A 16,755-nucleotide genomic window follows, 5' to 3' on the forward strand; every position below is an offset into this window, starting at 1 on the left:
AACCTGCGACCGTAGCGGTCGCGCGGTTCCAGACTGTAGCGCCTACAATCGCTCGGCCACCCTGCCCGGCGATATTCAGGACATATTTTGCAAAAGAGATACTTCTTTACTCTTCTGTACTGAACTACAGTTCCTCTGCCCAGAGCAAACTGGGCGAAACGGAGAGAAAAAACAGATTATCAGTGTTTACGCCGTCAGCGGATATGAGTCTGTATCTGTGAACGTCGTTCACAAGTTTCTTGTTGGGTCCCAATCGTCTCGTATTGGGTGCGTAAGTGATGTTGCGTTCTCGGAATTGTATATAACAACTCAAGCAAATAACATTAGTTGTTTTATTTCAACAAAGCAGATTGTCAATACTTAACTTCGGAGTTACATCGGTGTCACAAGCCATGGGCGACATGCAAACAGTAATGTTCTTCGCTATAGACGAAGTCCAAACAAGCAATGGATATGGATCACTAATAACTGTTCTCGTCTCACTCTCTGCTAGGCCATGCTAATACTCTGCTAATACTGTCCACTAATGCCCGCCCGAGGCTTATTCACTTCCTATCGTCGTGGCGTCCTGGTTGGCGCCGACGTTCTTTCACCGCCTTCTCCTCTTGCGATATTCCTCTTCGTGGTATGTGACAGCTCCTTTGTTATTGACGGTGTTTGAAAACCACAGCTGGTTACTTTGTTATTGACAGCGATTTTCTGACAATGTTGGAGTAATTCTTCTATGTACCGACGTATGTGCGAAGGTTTAGGAAGGCCGTGAGAATCTTGGACAGTATTAAACTCACCAAGCTCCGTTTCGAAAAGTGAAACATTATCTTTTTACTGTTTTTGTGCATTATTTCCGCTAATTGTAGTTCAATAATAATTATGTATACTTAAACGATGATTGCATTACCGGCGTCGAGTGCAAAGTACATGTTACTTCTGTCCCCATTGCTCACATGCACTTCGTGGTAGGGTCCACTTGGTGTTTTTGTTGAATAGTTTGGTCAAAGTGCCACTCGTACAGTGACTGTTACAAATATTGTGAGTTGTGTTTTTTAATAGGTCGAGTGTTCGGACTGCTACGGTGCTGCCTGCCGCGGCGTCCACTCTACATCTACAACTCATCTACATTTATACTCCGCAAGCCACCCAACGGTGTGTGGCGGAGGGCACTTTACTAGCCACTGTTATTACCTCCCTTTCCTGTTCTAGTTGCGTATGGTTCGCGGGAGGAACGACTGCCGGAAAGCCTCCGTGCGCGCTCGAATCTCTCTAAATTTACATTCGTGATCTCCTCGGGAGGTATAAGTAGGGGGAAGCAATATATTCGATATCTCATACAGAAACGCACCCTCTCGAAACCTGGCGAGCAAGCTACACCGCGATGCAGAGCGCCTCTCTTGCAGAGTCTGCCACTTGAATTTGCTAAACATCTCCATAACGCTTTCACGCTTACCAATTAACCCTGTGACGAAACGCGCCGCTCTTCTTTGTATCTTCTCTACCTCCTCTGTCAACACGACCTGGTACGGATCCCACACTGATGAGCAATGCTCAAGTATAGTTCGAACGAGTGTTTTGTAAGCCACCTGCTTTGTTGATTGACTACATTTTCTAAGGACTCTCCCAATGAATCTCAACCTGGCACCCGCCTTACCAACAATTAATTTTATATGATCATTCCACTTCAAATCGTTCCTCACGCATACTCCCAGATATTTTACAGAAGTAACTGCTACCAGTGTTTGTTCCGCTATCATATAATCATACAATAAAGGATCCTTCTTTCTATGTATTCGCAGTACATTACATTTGTCTATGTTAAGGGACAGTTGCCACTCCCTGCACCAAGTGCCTATCCGCTGCAGATCTTCCTGAATTTCGCTACAATTTTCTAATGCTGCGACTTCTCTGTATACTACAGCATCATCCGAGAAAAGCCGCATGGAACTTCCGACACTATCCACTACGTCATTTATATATATTGTGAAAAGCAATGGTCCCATAACGCTCCCCTGTGGCACGGCAGAAGTTACTTTAACGTCTCTCCATTGAGAACAACATGCTGTGTTCTGTTTGCTAAAAACTCTTCAATCCAGCCACACAATTGGTTTGATATTCCGTAGGCTCTTACTTTGTTTATCAGGCGACAGTGCGGAACTGTATCGAACGCCTTCCGGAAGTCAATGAAAATGGCATCTACCTGGGAGCTTGTATCTAATATTTTCTGGGTTTCAAGGACAAATAAAGCGAGTTGGGTCTCACACGATCGCGCTTTCGGGAATCCATGTTGATTCCTACAGAGTAGATTCTGGGTTTCCAGAAATGACATGATACGCGAGCAAAAAACATGTTCCAAAATTCTACAACAGATCGATGTCAGAGATATAGGTCTATAGTTTTGCGCATCTGCTCGACGACCCTTCTTGAAAACTGGAACTACCTGTGCTCTTTTCCAATTATTTGGAACCTTCCGTTCCTCTAGAGACTTGCGGTACGCGGCTGTTAGAAGGGGGCAAGTTCTTTCGAGTACTCTCTAATAGCACGATAGCTGTTCTCTGACGCCTCAACACACGTTGTGTCATCCTGCCCATTCTGTTTGTTTGCCAATGTCCTCCATATATTGCTTTCCTCGCTGATACCGTCTGACGTTTACTACGCAGTGCTTTTGCAGAGCATACATGTAGATGTACATTCTGCGGAGGAACTCATTTCTTATCTTATCAGGCCACTTAAATTTGACCATTCTTGAGTTATATCACAACTCAAACACTTAGATTTTTCTTGTTTTCCGGCAGTCCGACGTGGGCTGGTTTTGTTTGTAGTAGCGCGCTAGACTGTTTATATCTCAGCCAGTTGTTACCTCACCATGATCTAATAAGCTGAATTCTGGGTCGTAGCAAATGATGGTGAATCAAGGGACACTTTTTGTGCTTTTCTCACTTAAATCCTCTTACCGCCTGCCCAAGAAACTAATTCTGTTTTGTCTGCAGGAAGTAGGTTATTTACATATACGGGAAACAACAGTGTACCTATAGCTGAACCTCGTAGAGATGCGTCACGGCTTTATCGACTAATAACTTCGTCGAGAGTAATACTGAAAGTGAAATTAAAGCGGGGAGCTACCGTGGCGACGATGAGAAACACAAGAGATCGTCGAGCCAATTCTCCGTGTTCTGCGGGCTATCAGCTGCACAGGGGTTCTGTGCGTCGCGACACGAGATGCGAGAATTTGCTTTCCAGCGGCAAAGTACCTCTATTCTGCCGACTCGTACTTCAGTCAGTATAACAGACGATACTAGCTCAAATTCGCAGCAGATCATCACAAATCCAGATCTGCGAACCAAGACACTGACTTTGTTTTCAGAAAAGTGCTGTCTGATGCACTACCGCATAAATCTGCGACACTCTTTGGTCAACGAGTATTACTGAAGATTCTTCTTGTGCTGATATGATTACATTGACCGTGTGTATCCATCAGCTGCAATATACCTTTCTGCGAATATAATAATTCTTAATTTCATAAAAAATATTGCTCGTATTGGCATATGAAGTGACGGACTAGAAACAGCTCGAATTGTACACTTCTATTCCCGAGATGTTATGCATACATATTATTTTTCCTTTTCATAGACGTTGTTCACATTGTACAACAAAATTACTATGAAACATAAAAGTGAATGGCACTTGATGAATATAATGGAAAAGTTATTGTACCATAGTCATCATAACATTTTAGTGGGCTGATTGTCCAATAAGATGCTTTTTAACATTATACATTCACACACACACACACACACACACACACACACACACACATATATATATATACTACTGGCCATTAAAAATGCTACATCACGAAGATGACGTGCTACAGACGCGAAATCACACAAGGTCGACGCCGGTGGTGACACCTACAACGTGCTGACATGAGGAAAGTTTCCAACCGATTTCTCATACTCAAACAGCAGTTGACCGGCGTTGCCTGGTGAAACGTTGTTGTGATGCTCCGTGTAAGGAGGAGTAATGCGTAACATCACGTTTCCGACTTTGATAAAGGTCGGATTGTAGCCTATAGCGATTGCGCTTTATCCTATCGCGACATTGCTGCTCGCGTTGGTCGAGATCCAATGACTGTTAGCAGAATATGGAATCGGTGGGTTTATGAGGGCAATACGGAACGCCGTGCTGGATCCCAACGGCCTCGTATCACTAGCAGTCGAGATATCTTATCCGCGTGGATGTAACGGATCGTGCAGCCACGTCTCGATCCCTGAGTCAACACATGGGGACGTTTGCAAGACAACAAGCATCTGCACGAACAGTTCGACGACGTTTGCAGCAGCGTGGACTATCAGCTCGAAGACATGGCTGCGATTATCCTTGACGCTGCATCACAGACAAGAGCGCATGCGATGGTGTACTCAACGACGAACCTGGGTGCACGAATGGCAAAACGTCATTTTTTCGTATGAATCCAGGTTCTGTTTACAGCATCATGATGGTCGCATCCGTGTTCGGCGACATCTCGGTGAACGCACATTTGAAGCGTGTATTCGTCATCGCCATACTGGCGTATCACCCGGCGTGATGGTAAGGGGTGCCATTGGTTACACGTCTCGGTCACCTCTTCTTCGCGTTGACGGCACTTTGAACAGTGGACGTTACATTTCAGATGTGTTACGACCCGTGGCTCTACCCTTCATTCGATCCCTGCGAAACCCTACATTTCAGCAGGATAATGCACGACTGCATGTAGCAGGTCCTGTACGGACCTTTCTGGATACAGAAAATGTTCGACTGCTGCCCTGGCCAGCACATTCTCCAGATCTCTCACCAATTGAAAACGTCTGCTCAATGGTGACCGAGCAACTGGCTCGTCACAATACGCCAGTCACTACTCTTGGTGAACTGTGGTATCGTGTTGAAGCTGCATGGGCAGCTGTACCTGTACACGCCATCCATGCTCTGACTCAATACCCAGGCGTATCAAGGCCATTATTACGGCTAGAGGTCGTTGTTCTGGGCACTGATTTCTCAGGATCTTTGCACCCAAATTGCGTGAAAATGTAGTCACATGTCAGTTCTAGTATAATATATGTGTCCAATGAATACCCGTTTATCATCTGCATTTCTTCTTAGTGTAGCAATTTTAATGGCCAGTAGTATATGTATAAGAGCGAGCGAAAATTCAACAGGATATAGAGATAGAGGATACTCCACTGAACACTTTGAGGTGCGGAACCCGGCGTTGGAGAAGCCAGCTTAAGGAAATAATAGGATTAACATCAACCTCTATGCAACCATGACATCGGCGAACAAAATTCTGACGGATCCTGCAAATATCACTGGTGCGTTTCGAATCACTTCACAGGCAACTACAATTCTAGAAACTAATCCCATCTCTGTATGCACTGTGTTTCACGCACGAGAGCCTTTAGATATCCTCATTGGAAATAATCAAGGGGATTCAGGTGAGGTGTCTCGCAAGACCTCCGCTTCCGATTCAGCGAGGAAAAAAACGCAGCATCGACATCCAGACTAAAGTGAGGCGGTGCACCATCATATCGTATCCACATCCCCTCACGAACAGCCAAGTGTATGTTCTCCAACAACTCAGGTAGAGCCCTTTGCATCAAGCGCAAGTAGAGGTGGCCATTCAGACGGGCAGGTAGACTGCCTAGTAATCAGGCTCGTCCTCCTTGCTGGAAGTAAAGGATGTAAAGAAACAGCACAGTATCAGTAGACTTGTACGCATGTTAGTTGTAAATAAGCTGGAAAACAGTAATGTTAGATAAAGCGACAGACAAGTCTACTTCCATATCCCGTTAAGCTTGCTTTTACGACCCCATGTTCTCTACCTCAAATTGCTCAGTAGAGTATTCTCTGTGACCTGTTACATTTTTGCACGCTCTTACGGGAACACCCTATATATATATATGCTGGAAACCTTGTTGTAAGAAGTCTTCTTACGTGCCCAACTCGACATAACTGCCTGATAAAAAAAAAGTGAAGCACCCAGATGGAACGATCGTTTCTCTGTGTTATTTCGTACCTGTTCACTGGTATGTAAATGTTTAGGGTTGCAGTTCTCTGTCTCTGTCAGCCAGAATGCATTATTACGGTTCGTGTTTAGTGTTGTTTCCAGGCCTTATAGGATATGTAAGGGTCGTGAACAGCGCCAGATACTGAGTGATCGCTGTGAAGGACGCGGACAAGCCTCACACTCGTGTGGTGCAGCGTTATCAGCACCTGACAGACAGCGGAAGGCGCCTCATTGTGGGCTTCCGTTTCACCTGCAATATCCAGTTCTGTGCGGCTGTGAGATGTGACAGTGGTCCGGCGTAGCACTGCATGAGAATGTGAGGGCAGGCGCACTCTTTGCCAAGATGCCGATCGATCACGCTGACCACCAGAAGGGAGAATCGCCGTACCATGCACCAAGCACATCTGTTCCCTACACATCTGCACCAACAATCCGAAAACAAGTAATGGATCTACATCTACATGGATACTCTGAAAATCACGCTTAAATGCTTGACAGGCGGTTCATGGAACCACCTTCGCAATAATTCTCTATTATTCCAATCTCGAACAGCGCACGGAAAAATCGAACGCCTATGTCTTTCCGTGTGAGCTATGATTTTCCTTATTTTGTTGTGAAGGTCGTTTCTTCCTATATAGGTCGGTGTCAACAAATTATTTTCGTATTCGGAGGAGAGAGCTGGTGAGTGAAATTTCATGAGAAGTTTCCGTCGCAAGAAAAAAAACGCCTTTCTTTTAATGACGTCCACCTAAATCCCACCCTAGATCCTTTCTCATCTCAGTGATACCCACTCCCTTATTTTACGACAGTACAAATGTGCTTATCTTCTTTGAACTTTTTCGATGTACTCCGTCAATCCTATCTGGTAAGGATGCCACACCGCGCAGTACTATTCTGAAAGAGGATGCACAAGTATGGTATAGGCAGTCTGTTTAGTAGATCCGTCACACTTTCCAAGTGTCTTGCCAATAAAACGCGCAGTTTATGGTTTGCGTTCACCACAACTTTTCTTATGTGTTATTTCCAATTTAAATTATTTGTAATTGTAATTCCTAGGTATTTAGTTGAATTTACGACTTTTAGATTTGACTGATGTACCGCGTAACCGAAGTTTAAAGGATTCCTTTTAGCACTCATGTGGATGACCTCAGACTTTTCATTATTTAATGGTTAATTGCCAATTTTTTACCCTACAATATCAATATAGAATCATCTGCAAACAACCTACGACGGCTGCTCAGATTGTCTCCTAAAGCTTTTATATAGAAAAGGAACAGCAGAGGACCTATAACACTACCTTGGGGTATGCCAGAAACCATCTCTGTTTTACTCGAAGACTTTCCGTCAATTACTACGAACTGTGACCTCTCTGACAGGAAATAACGAATCCAGTCGCATAACTGAGGCTATGTTTCGTAAGCACGCAATTTCACTACAAGCTGCTTGTGTGGTACAGTGTCAAAAGCCTTCTGGAAATCTAGAAATATGGAATCAGTTTGATATTCCTTGACAATAGCACTCAACACCTCGTGTGTGTTAAGAGCTAGTTGTCTTTCACAAGAACAGTGATTTCTTAATCCTTGTTGAAGGTGTATCAGCAGGCCGTTCTCTTCGAGGTAATTCATATTGTTCGAACACAATATATGTTCCAAAATCCTGCTGCATATCGACGTTAATGATATGGGCCTGTAATTTAGTGGTTTACTCCTACTACCTTTCTTGAATATTGGTGTGACGTGTGCAACTTTAGAGTTTTTGGGTACGGATCTTCCGTCGAGCGAGCGATTATATGTGACAGTTGAGTATGGAGCTATTGCATCAGCATACTCTGAAAGGAACGCAATTGGTATACAGTCTGAACTGGAAGATTTGCTTGTAGTAAGTAATTTAAGTTGCTTCACCACTCCGAGGATACCTAGTTACTGATGTTGGCAGCTGTTCTTGATTCGAATTTTGGAATATTTACTTCTCCTTCTCTGGTGAAGGAATTTCGGAGGGCTGCGTTTAGTAATATGCTCTGGCAGCACTGTCGTCGATTCCCTGAGACATACTGTGTCAACTGCACCAATGGTCGGAGACTAACAGCAATAGGAGCGTGGAATTACCGTCACAGGCATAGGCCGCCGTGTGCACCGCACCACAAACAGCTACATCTGCAGAGGTGCCGTGAACGGGAAGCGTGGACTGCTGATCAAAAACGTTTCTGCCCCGGATTAACATCGTCGGCGAGTATGGAAGTGACCGTGGGTAGGGATGCCATTGTTCCAATCGTTTGGAAAGGCACACCTGTGTTACTTACTGCTAGTGCCATAGTATAGAGAACCTTCGGGCATGATGACAGTCGTGATTTAGGAACTCGGATGGTACAACTGTGCGTCAAGGACACCTTCGTCGTCAATATTACCACTCATTCTACAGCATTATGGTGCAATTTTTTAACAGGACAATGATCATCCACAAATGGTACGTATGTCTCGAACTGTCTGCGTGATGCTGAGATACGAGACCAGCAAGATCACACGCATCGTAATATGTTCTTTACTAGTGAGACGAATTACCATAATGTTCCAAAAGTGATTTTCTTGAACGAATCATAGAATTACCACCATACTTTCTACAGATATGAAACATTCGGGAAAATTCATTTAGCTGCAGAAGGAAGTTTCATATTGATCACGATTTTTTTGTAACTAAAATCGACATGAGTACTACATTCCCTTGCAGGCACTAGACAAGTGGCCGCTGACGTGATACTGCTGCAGTTCCCATCTCACTCGTTCTCTGCCTACGTGGACAATGTCCTCCACTATATCGACTGAACTCCACAAAAAAAAGTTATATTAATATGCTGAAACCAAGGGCAGTGGTCGAGACTGCAGAAATTGTCAATCTACCACATTCTGAAAACAACTGGGGTTGACTGGCCTGCTTTTAGTGGAAACTACCGTGGACTGTATACCTTGTCTAACATGTTTAGGAATATGTTAACTGACTTTTTGCGTGAATTCTTGATAGAACAATTTCATAATTGCTATGTGATTTTTCAGTTTCTCCCGGCGTATTTGTTGATCGAACGGCCCGCGGGTGTACTGCCGGTTCGTAGTGTCCAACGGGCGCAATGTTTCGGCTATCAATCATGTCGCCATCGTCAGTTGCGCTGACGAAATGAGCTCCTGAGGGCGCGCGGTCGACTTGTATCTCGTCCCCCGCGAGCCGCACCGTCCACGATCAGCGGCCGCGCATCGGTGTTCACAGAGACGCTGGCGTCGGCGTCTGTGATGGAATTGATGTACGTTTTCTGTCCGCCCTCAACGTCATCACAGAAGCCCACGCTAGCGTCTCCACGAACACCGACGCGCGGCCGCTGATCGTGGACGGTGCGGCTCGCGGGGGACGAGATAAAAGTCGACCGCGCGCCCTCCGGAGCTCAGTTCTTCAGCGCAACTGACGATGGCGACATGTTTGACAGCCGAAATGTTGTGCCCTTTGCACACGATGAACCGACAGTACAGCCGTGAGCTGTTCCTTCGTAATTATTGTTTATATTCTACAGTGAAAGGGAAGCAGTGGTTGGGAAGGGAGTGAGACAGGGTTGTAGCCTATCCCCAATGTTATTCAATCTGTATATTGAACAATCAGTAAAGGAAACAAAAGAAAAAGAAAAAGAGGTTAGCCGATGACATTGTAATTCTGTCAGAGACAGCAAAGGACCTGGAAGAGCAGCTGAACGGAATAGACAGTGTCTTGAAAGGAGGAATAAGATCAACATCAACAAAATCAAAACGAACATAATAGAATGTAGTCGAATTAAATCGGGTGATGGTGCGGGGACTAGATTAGGAAATGAGACGCTGAAAGTAGTAAATGAGTTTTTCTTTTTGGGGAGAAAAATAACTGATGATGGACTAAGTAGAGAGGATATAAAATGTAGAATGGCAATGGCAATGGCAAGGAAAGCATTTCTGAAGAAGAGAAATTTGTTAACATCGAGTATAGCTGCATCAAACCAGTCTCAGCACTGAAGACAACAATAACAACAACAGCTCAATATTGTTGTTGTTGTTGTTGTAGTCTTCAGTCCTGGGACTGGTTTGATGCAGCTCTCCATGCTACCCTATCCTGTGCAAGCTTCTGCATCTCCCAGTACCTACTGCAACCTACATCCTTCTGAACCTGCTTAGTGTATTCATCTCTTGGTCTCCCTCTACGATTTTTACCCTCCACACCGCCCTCCTTTGCTAAATTTGTGATCCCTTGATGCCTCAGAACATGCCCTACCGACCGGTCCCTTCCTCTTGTCAAGTTATGGCACAAACTCCTCTTCTCCCCAATTCTATTCAATACCTCCACATTAGTTATGTGATCTACCCATCGAATCTTCAGCATTCTTCTATAGCACCACATTTCGAAAGCTTCTATTCTCTTCTTGTCCAAACAATTTATCGTCCATGTTTTGCTTCCATACATGGCTACACTCCATACAAATACTTTCAGAAACGACTTCCTGACACTTAAATCTATACTCGATGTTAACAAATTTCTCTTCTTCAGAAACGCTTTCCTTGCCATTGCCAGTCTACATTTTATATCCTCTCTACTTCGACCATCATCAGTTATTTTTCTCCCCAAATAGCAAAATTCCTTTACTACTGTAAGTGTCTCATTTCCTAATCTAATTCCCGCAGCATCACCAGACTTAATTTGACTACATTCCATAATCCTCGTTTTGCTATTGTTGATGTTCATCTTACATCCTCCATTCAAGACACTGTTCATTCCGTTCAACTGCTCTTCCAAGTCCTTGCTGTCTCTGACAGAATTACAATGTCATCGGCGAACCTCAAAGTGTTTATTTCTTCTCCATGGATTTTAATACCTACTCCGAATTTTTCTTTTGTTTCCTTTACTGCTTGCTCAATATACAGATTGAATAACATTGGGAAGAGGCTACAACCCTGTCTCACTCCTTTCCCAACCACTGCTACCCTTTCATGCCCCTCGACTCTTGTAACTGCTATCTGATTTTTGTACAAATTGTAAATAGCCTTTCGCTCCCTGTATTTTACCCCTGCCACTTTTGGAATTTGAAAGAGAGTATTCCAGTCAACATTGTCAAAGGCTTTCTCTCAGTCTACAAATGCTAGAAACGTAGGTTTGCCTTTCCTTAATCTTTCTTTTAAGATAAGTCGTAAGGCGAGTATTGCCTCACGTGTTCCAACATTTCTACGGAATCCAAACTGATCTTCCCCGAGGTCGGCTTCTGCCAGTTTTTCCATTCGTCTGTAAAGAATTCGCGTTAGTATTTTGCAGCTGTGATTTATTAAACTGATAGTTCGGTAATTTTCACATCTGTCAACACCTGCTTTCTTTGGGATTGGAATTATTATATTCTTCTTGAAGTCTGAGGGTATTTCCCCTGTCTCATACATCTTGCTCACCATATGGAGAGTTTAGTCATGACCGGCTCTCCCAAGGCCATCAGTAGTTCTAATGGAATGTTGTCTACTCCCGGGGCCTTGTTTCGACTCAGGTCTTTCAGTGCTCTGTCAAATTCTTCAATCAGTATCGTATCTCCCATTTCATCTACCTCCTCTCCCATTTCCATACTATTGTCCTCAAGAACATCGCCCCTGTATAGACCCTCTGTATACTCCTTCCACCTTTCTGCTTTCCCTTCTTTGCTTAGAACTGGGTTTCCATCTGAGCTCTTGATATTCATACAACTGGTTCTCTTATCCCCAAAGGGCTCTTTAATTGTCATGGGGGCAGTATCTATCTTACCTCTAGTGAGATAAGCCTCTACATCCTTACATTTGTCCGCTAGCCATCCCTGCTTAGCCATTTCGTACTTCCTGTCGATCTCATTTTTGAGACGTATGTATTCCTTTTTGCCTGCTTCATTTGCTGCATTTTTATATCTTCTCCTTTCATCAATTAAGTTCAGTATTTCTTCTGTTACCCAAGAGTTTCTACTAGTCTTCGTCTTTTTACCTATGTGATCCTCTGCTGCCTTCACTATTTCATCGCTCAAAGCTACCCATTCTTCTTCTGCTGTATTTCATTCCCCCATTCCTGTCTATTGTTCCCTTATGCCCTCCCTGAAACTCTGTACAACCTCTGGTTCTTTCAGTTTAGCCAGGTCCTATCTCCTCAAATTCCCAACTTTTTGCAGTTTCTTCAGTTTTAATCTACAGTTCATAACCAATAGATTGTGGTCAGAGTCCACATCTGCCCCTGGAAATGTCTTTCAATTTAAAACCTGGTTCCTAAATCTCTGTCTTACCATTATATAATCTATCTGATACCTTTTAGTATCTCCAGGGTTCTTCCATGTATACAACCTTCTTTCATGATTCTTGAACCAAGTGTTAGCTATGATTAAGTATTGCTCTGTGCAAAATTCTACCAGACGGCTTCCTCTTTCATTTCTTACCCCCAATCCATATTCACCTACTATGTTTCCTTCTCTCCCTTTTCCTACTCTCGAATTCCAGTCACCCATGACTATTAAATTTTCGTCTCCCTTCACTACATGAATAATTTCTTTTATCTCATCATACATTGCTTCAATTTCTTCATCATCTGCAGAGCTAGTTACCATATAAACTTGTACTGTTGTAGTAGGCGTCGGCTTCGTGTCTATCTTGGCCACAATAATGCGTTCACTATGCTGTTTGTAGTAGCTTATTTGCACTCCTGTTTTTTTTAATTCATTATTAAACCTACTCCTGCATTACCCCTGTTTGATTTTGTATTTATAACCCTGTATTCACCTGACCAAAAGTCTTGTTCCCCCTGCCACTGAACTTCACTAATTCCCACTGTATCTATCTTTAACCTATCCATTACCCTTTTTAAATTTTCTAACCTACCTACCCGATTAAGGGATCTGACATTCCACGCTCCGATCCGTAGAACACCAGTTTTCTTTCTCCTGATAACGACGTCCTCTTGAGTAGTCCCCGCCCGGAGATCCGAATGGGGGCCTATTTTACCTCCGGAATATTTTACTCAAGAGGACGCTATCATCATTTAACCATACAGTAAAGCTGCATGTCCTCGGGAAAAATTACGGCTGTAGTTTCCCCTTGCTTTCAGCCGTTCGCAGTACCAGCACAGCAAGGCCGTTTTGGTTAATGTTACAAGGCCAGATCAGTCAATCATCCAGACTGTTGCCCCTGCGACTACTGAAAAGGCTGCTGCCCCTCTTCAGGAACCACACGTTTGTCTGGCCTCTCAACAGATACCCCTCCGTTGTGATTGCACCTACGGTACGGCTATCTGTATCGCTGAGGCACGCAAGCCTCCCCACCAACGCAAGGTCCATGGTTCATGCGGGGGGGAGGGGGGGGGGGGAGGAGGGGAGCTCAATTTTAGTGTTCTCCAAAATTTCTGTTCAGCCTCACATTTCTTCAGTACTTCCCACACTCCATCTTCAATGCTATACCTCCGTTTCATTTTGTATTTATTTATTTTTTCTAGGCGTATTTAACAAATACTTTTTGCAACAGTTATGACACTCTTTACTTGCTTTGATATCGTATTCGTCTTACATATTTACGTTTTCGGTTTTTATTTTTGAGTACTGTAGCTCGGAATAGGACGACGCCCAGTTATTTATTATGTCCATTTTTAAATATACTTCCAGATAACCTGGCGATGCCCTGCCTGGATGGAAAGATTCATTTTTAAGCCAATAAAGAACACTGTGAACATAGGACTGTCTTTTAGTATTAATCAAAATATAAGATTGCTGCAAGATCGGGCCACAGTGGATTGAATTTATTTTATTTTGTTGTGTATTCCTTATTTTCTGTTATGTTATTACATGTGCGCCTTCCCTACAGTAAGCGATTATTGTTTATACTACTGATACATAACTTAGTTTGTGTTTTTCCTGTTCCGATTGTCAATTTTTACCCTGGTTCTGCACCACTCTCCATTGGTAATACATCTTCCAGCTATTCCTCAATACTCACGTCTTGCATTAGTTTTATTTGATTTTGATTGTGAATTTAGTTTAAAATGACAAATTGATTGATGGATTCTGTCTCCGGTTCTTCGGCCGACGTTTGTTTGACGATTTTTACGACGTTTCGACAGGCCGAGAGCCTGGAATTGTCGAAGCTTTGGCAGTGCCAGTTCCTCATGAAGGTGAAAGAAGGTTCGTCAGACAAACGTCGGCTGAAGAACCCGAGCAGAAGCCAAAAGGCAATTTGTCAATAAGTGGCCAAAGCCTTAGCAATTGTTTTACCACACGTACTTCTACTCTTCTGTTGAGTGTAATTCATTGATAATGTTGCCGCCCTCTTCTTCCACATCACCTTCACACACACACACACACACACACACACACACACACACACACACATACACACACACTCGTTTTTTGGTGTTTAGCGTTAATGTTTTTGCTGGTTTGTTTCGTTTCTATTTACTTATATTTAAACTTTAATTTTTTGAATTATTAAAAAAAGAACTATTTGGTTCCACAGGCCGTTTCAAGTTTCAAACACCTGTGACGTATATATGCAGCCTGAAGCGACGAATGAAAGTTTCTATCAAATCCCAAAATCGAACCCAGATCTCTTGTTCACTAGTGGCAGTGGTCAGCGCATCTGTCCAGTGAGCAGGAGGCTTTGGTATAAACTTTCATTTGTCGCTTTTTGAATTACGCTGGTGTTACACTGACGGAGAGGACGTGTAGTCTTTGTTTGCACTTCCCTGTGTGTTATAGCTTTTACAATGCTCTTCACTAATATTGCACACTCTTTGAGGACGATGATGGCCTTGCACGTCGACACCCGGCCAAAGACATGACTCAGTATTGTAGAACATACGCCTGTTTTGTGCTTTTCACTTACAATTACATGAGACTGACAACTACAGTGCTGACATGTTGCTGTAGGCTGTGTCTCTCTGTTTGCGGCAGGTGCTGGCGGCGGCCCTATGGCTGTGCGTGTGCTCCCAGCAGACGAACGCCTTCTGGCTGCCCAGCTGGGCCAGTTGGTACAAGAAGCCGTGAGTATCCCGCCTACCACTTACCGCTACTCTGCATGTGTGTTGCCAGTGTATTACGAAGGTTGCCCACAAAGTAATGCACCGCATTTTTTTTTATCTGCCGAAACCAGTGCTACGAATGCGAAACGCCACGTATGTGTCGCTCGGGATTAGCCGAGTGGTGTAGGGAGCTGCAGTCATGGACTGTGAAGCTGATCCCGGCGGAGGTTCGAGTCCTCCCTCGGGCAGGGGTGTGTGTTTGCCCTTAGGATGATTTAGGTTAAGTAGTGTGTAAGCTTAGGGACTGATGAAGGCGGTTTGGCGGAGCTCTACGATTTGCAGCGGTCGGGAAGATCATCCACGGCTGTCACACCTGGCATGTTGCAGCGAGCTGATGTCACTCGCAAGGACAGATTGAAGGATGCCATTCGTACAGGACATTTTGAGGACGATGAGGACGTGATTCGCACAGTGTGGCTCTGACACCAGGGCAAGGATTGGTCCGACAGTGCATACACGCCCTGGTTTCGCACTGGAGTAAGGCCATAGAACGGGACGGAGATTACGTGGAAAAATAGGGTGTATAGATAAAACACCTTTCTTTCGTATGTGTAATTCTCATTATAATCAACAAAGAATTGTTTAAGAAAAAAAATGCGGTGCACTACTTTCTGGGTAACCCTCGTACCCATCGGGTGACTGCCACAGCCTGGTTGCACCGGTCAACACCATTTTTGTGATAAGACGATCTACAACACTGAGTCGATCATTTTGCCACAAAATAAAGATTTTTTTATGAGATTTCTTGTTTCGTGACCAGGGCAGTTTTCATTTGTTTCTGTACTTAATGTTAGTTACCGACTACCGAGAAGATTTTTCTCCAACCAAGAATAAATAACGGAGTCACCGTACACACATTGTTTGGACACAATTGGAGATGCCTTTGCGAATTTATGTCATATATTCAACTGCAGATCAGAACTGTTGATATTTTTAAAAATAGCAGCAATCGATATTTCAAAAAGTATCATTGTCTAGAATCGATAAATCGAAATTGATTGTCAATATATCGACGTTGAGAAGATTGACATATCAGCCCATCAAAATATACAGCCGGTTTTAGAGATGTGTATTTAAGTACTGATTTCTTACTAGATATGTTGTGTTGGCAGAAGAGCCAACACCGTGTTACTAGAGGGGGCCGAAATGCATGCGTTTTAGCTCACGCAGGCTGGCGTGAGGAGGGAAGGACTATACTGACGTGAGGTCTGGAACATGATAAGGAGTTAGAATTCAGAAAGCGGACGTAATTAGTTTGATACTTAACTTTAATCCATTAATGATGAACGTCGCTCTTTACGGTACATGATTCACAATATTATCTGTTCAGAATACATTCTTGAAATAACTGAATATGGCGCCTTGCTAGGTCGTAGCAAATGACGTAGCTGAAGGCTATGCTAAACTGTCGTCTCTGCAAATGAGAGCGTATGCAGACAGTGAACCATCGCTAGCAAAGTCGTCTGTACAACTGGGGCGAGTGATAGGGAGTCTCTCTAGACTAGCCCTGCCGTGTGGCGGCAATCACTGATAGTGGCGACACGCGGGTTCAAATGGTTCAAATGGCTCTGAGCACTATAGGACTCAACTGCTGAGGTCATTAGTCCGCTAGAACTTAGAACTAGTTAAACCAAACTAACCTAAGGACATCACAAACATCC

The sequence above is a fragment of the Schistocerca piceifrons genome, chromosome 4 (assembly GCF_021461385.2).
Source record: "Schistocerca piceifrons isolate TAMUIC-IGC-003096 chromosome 4, iqSchPice1.1, whole genome shotgun sequence".
Lineage (NCBI taxonomy): Eukaryota > Metazoa > Arthropoda > Insecta > Orthoptera > Acrididae > Schistocerca > Schistocerca piceifrons.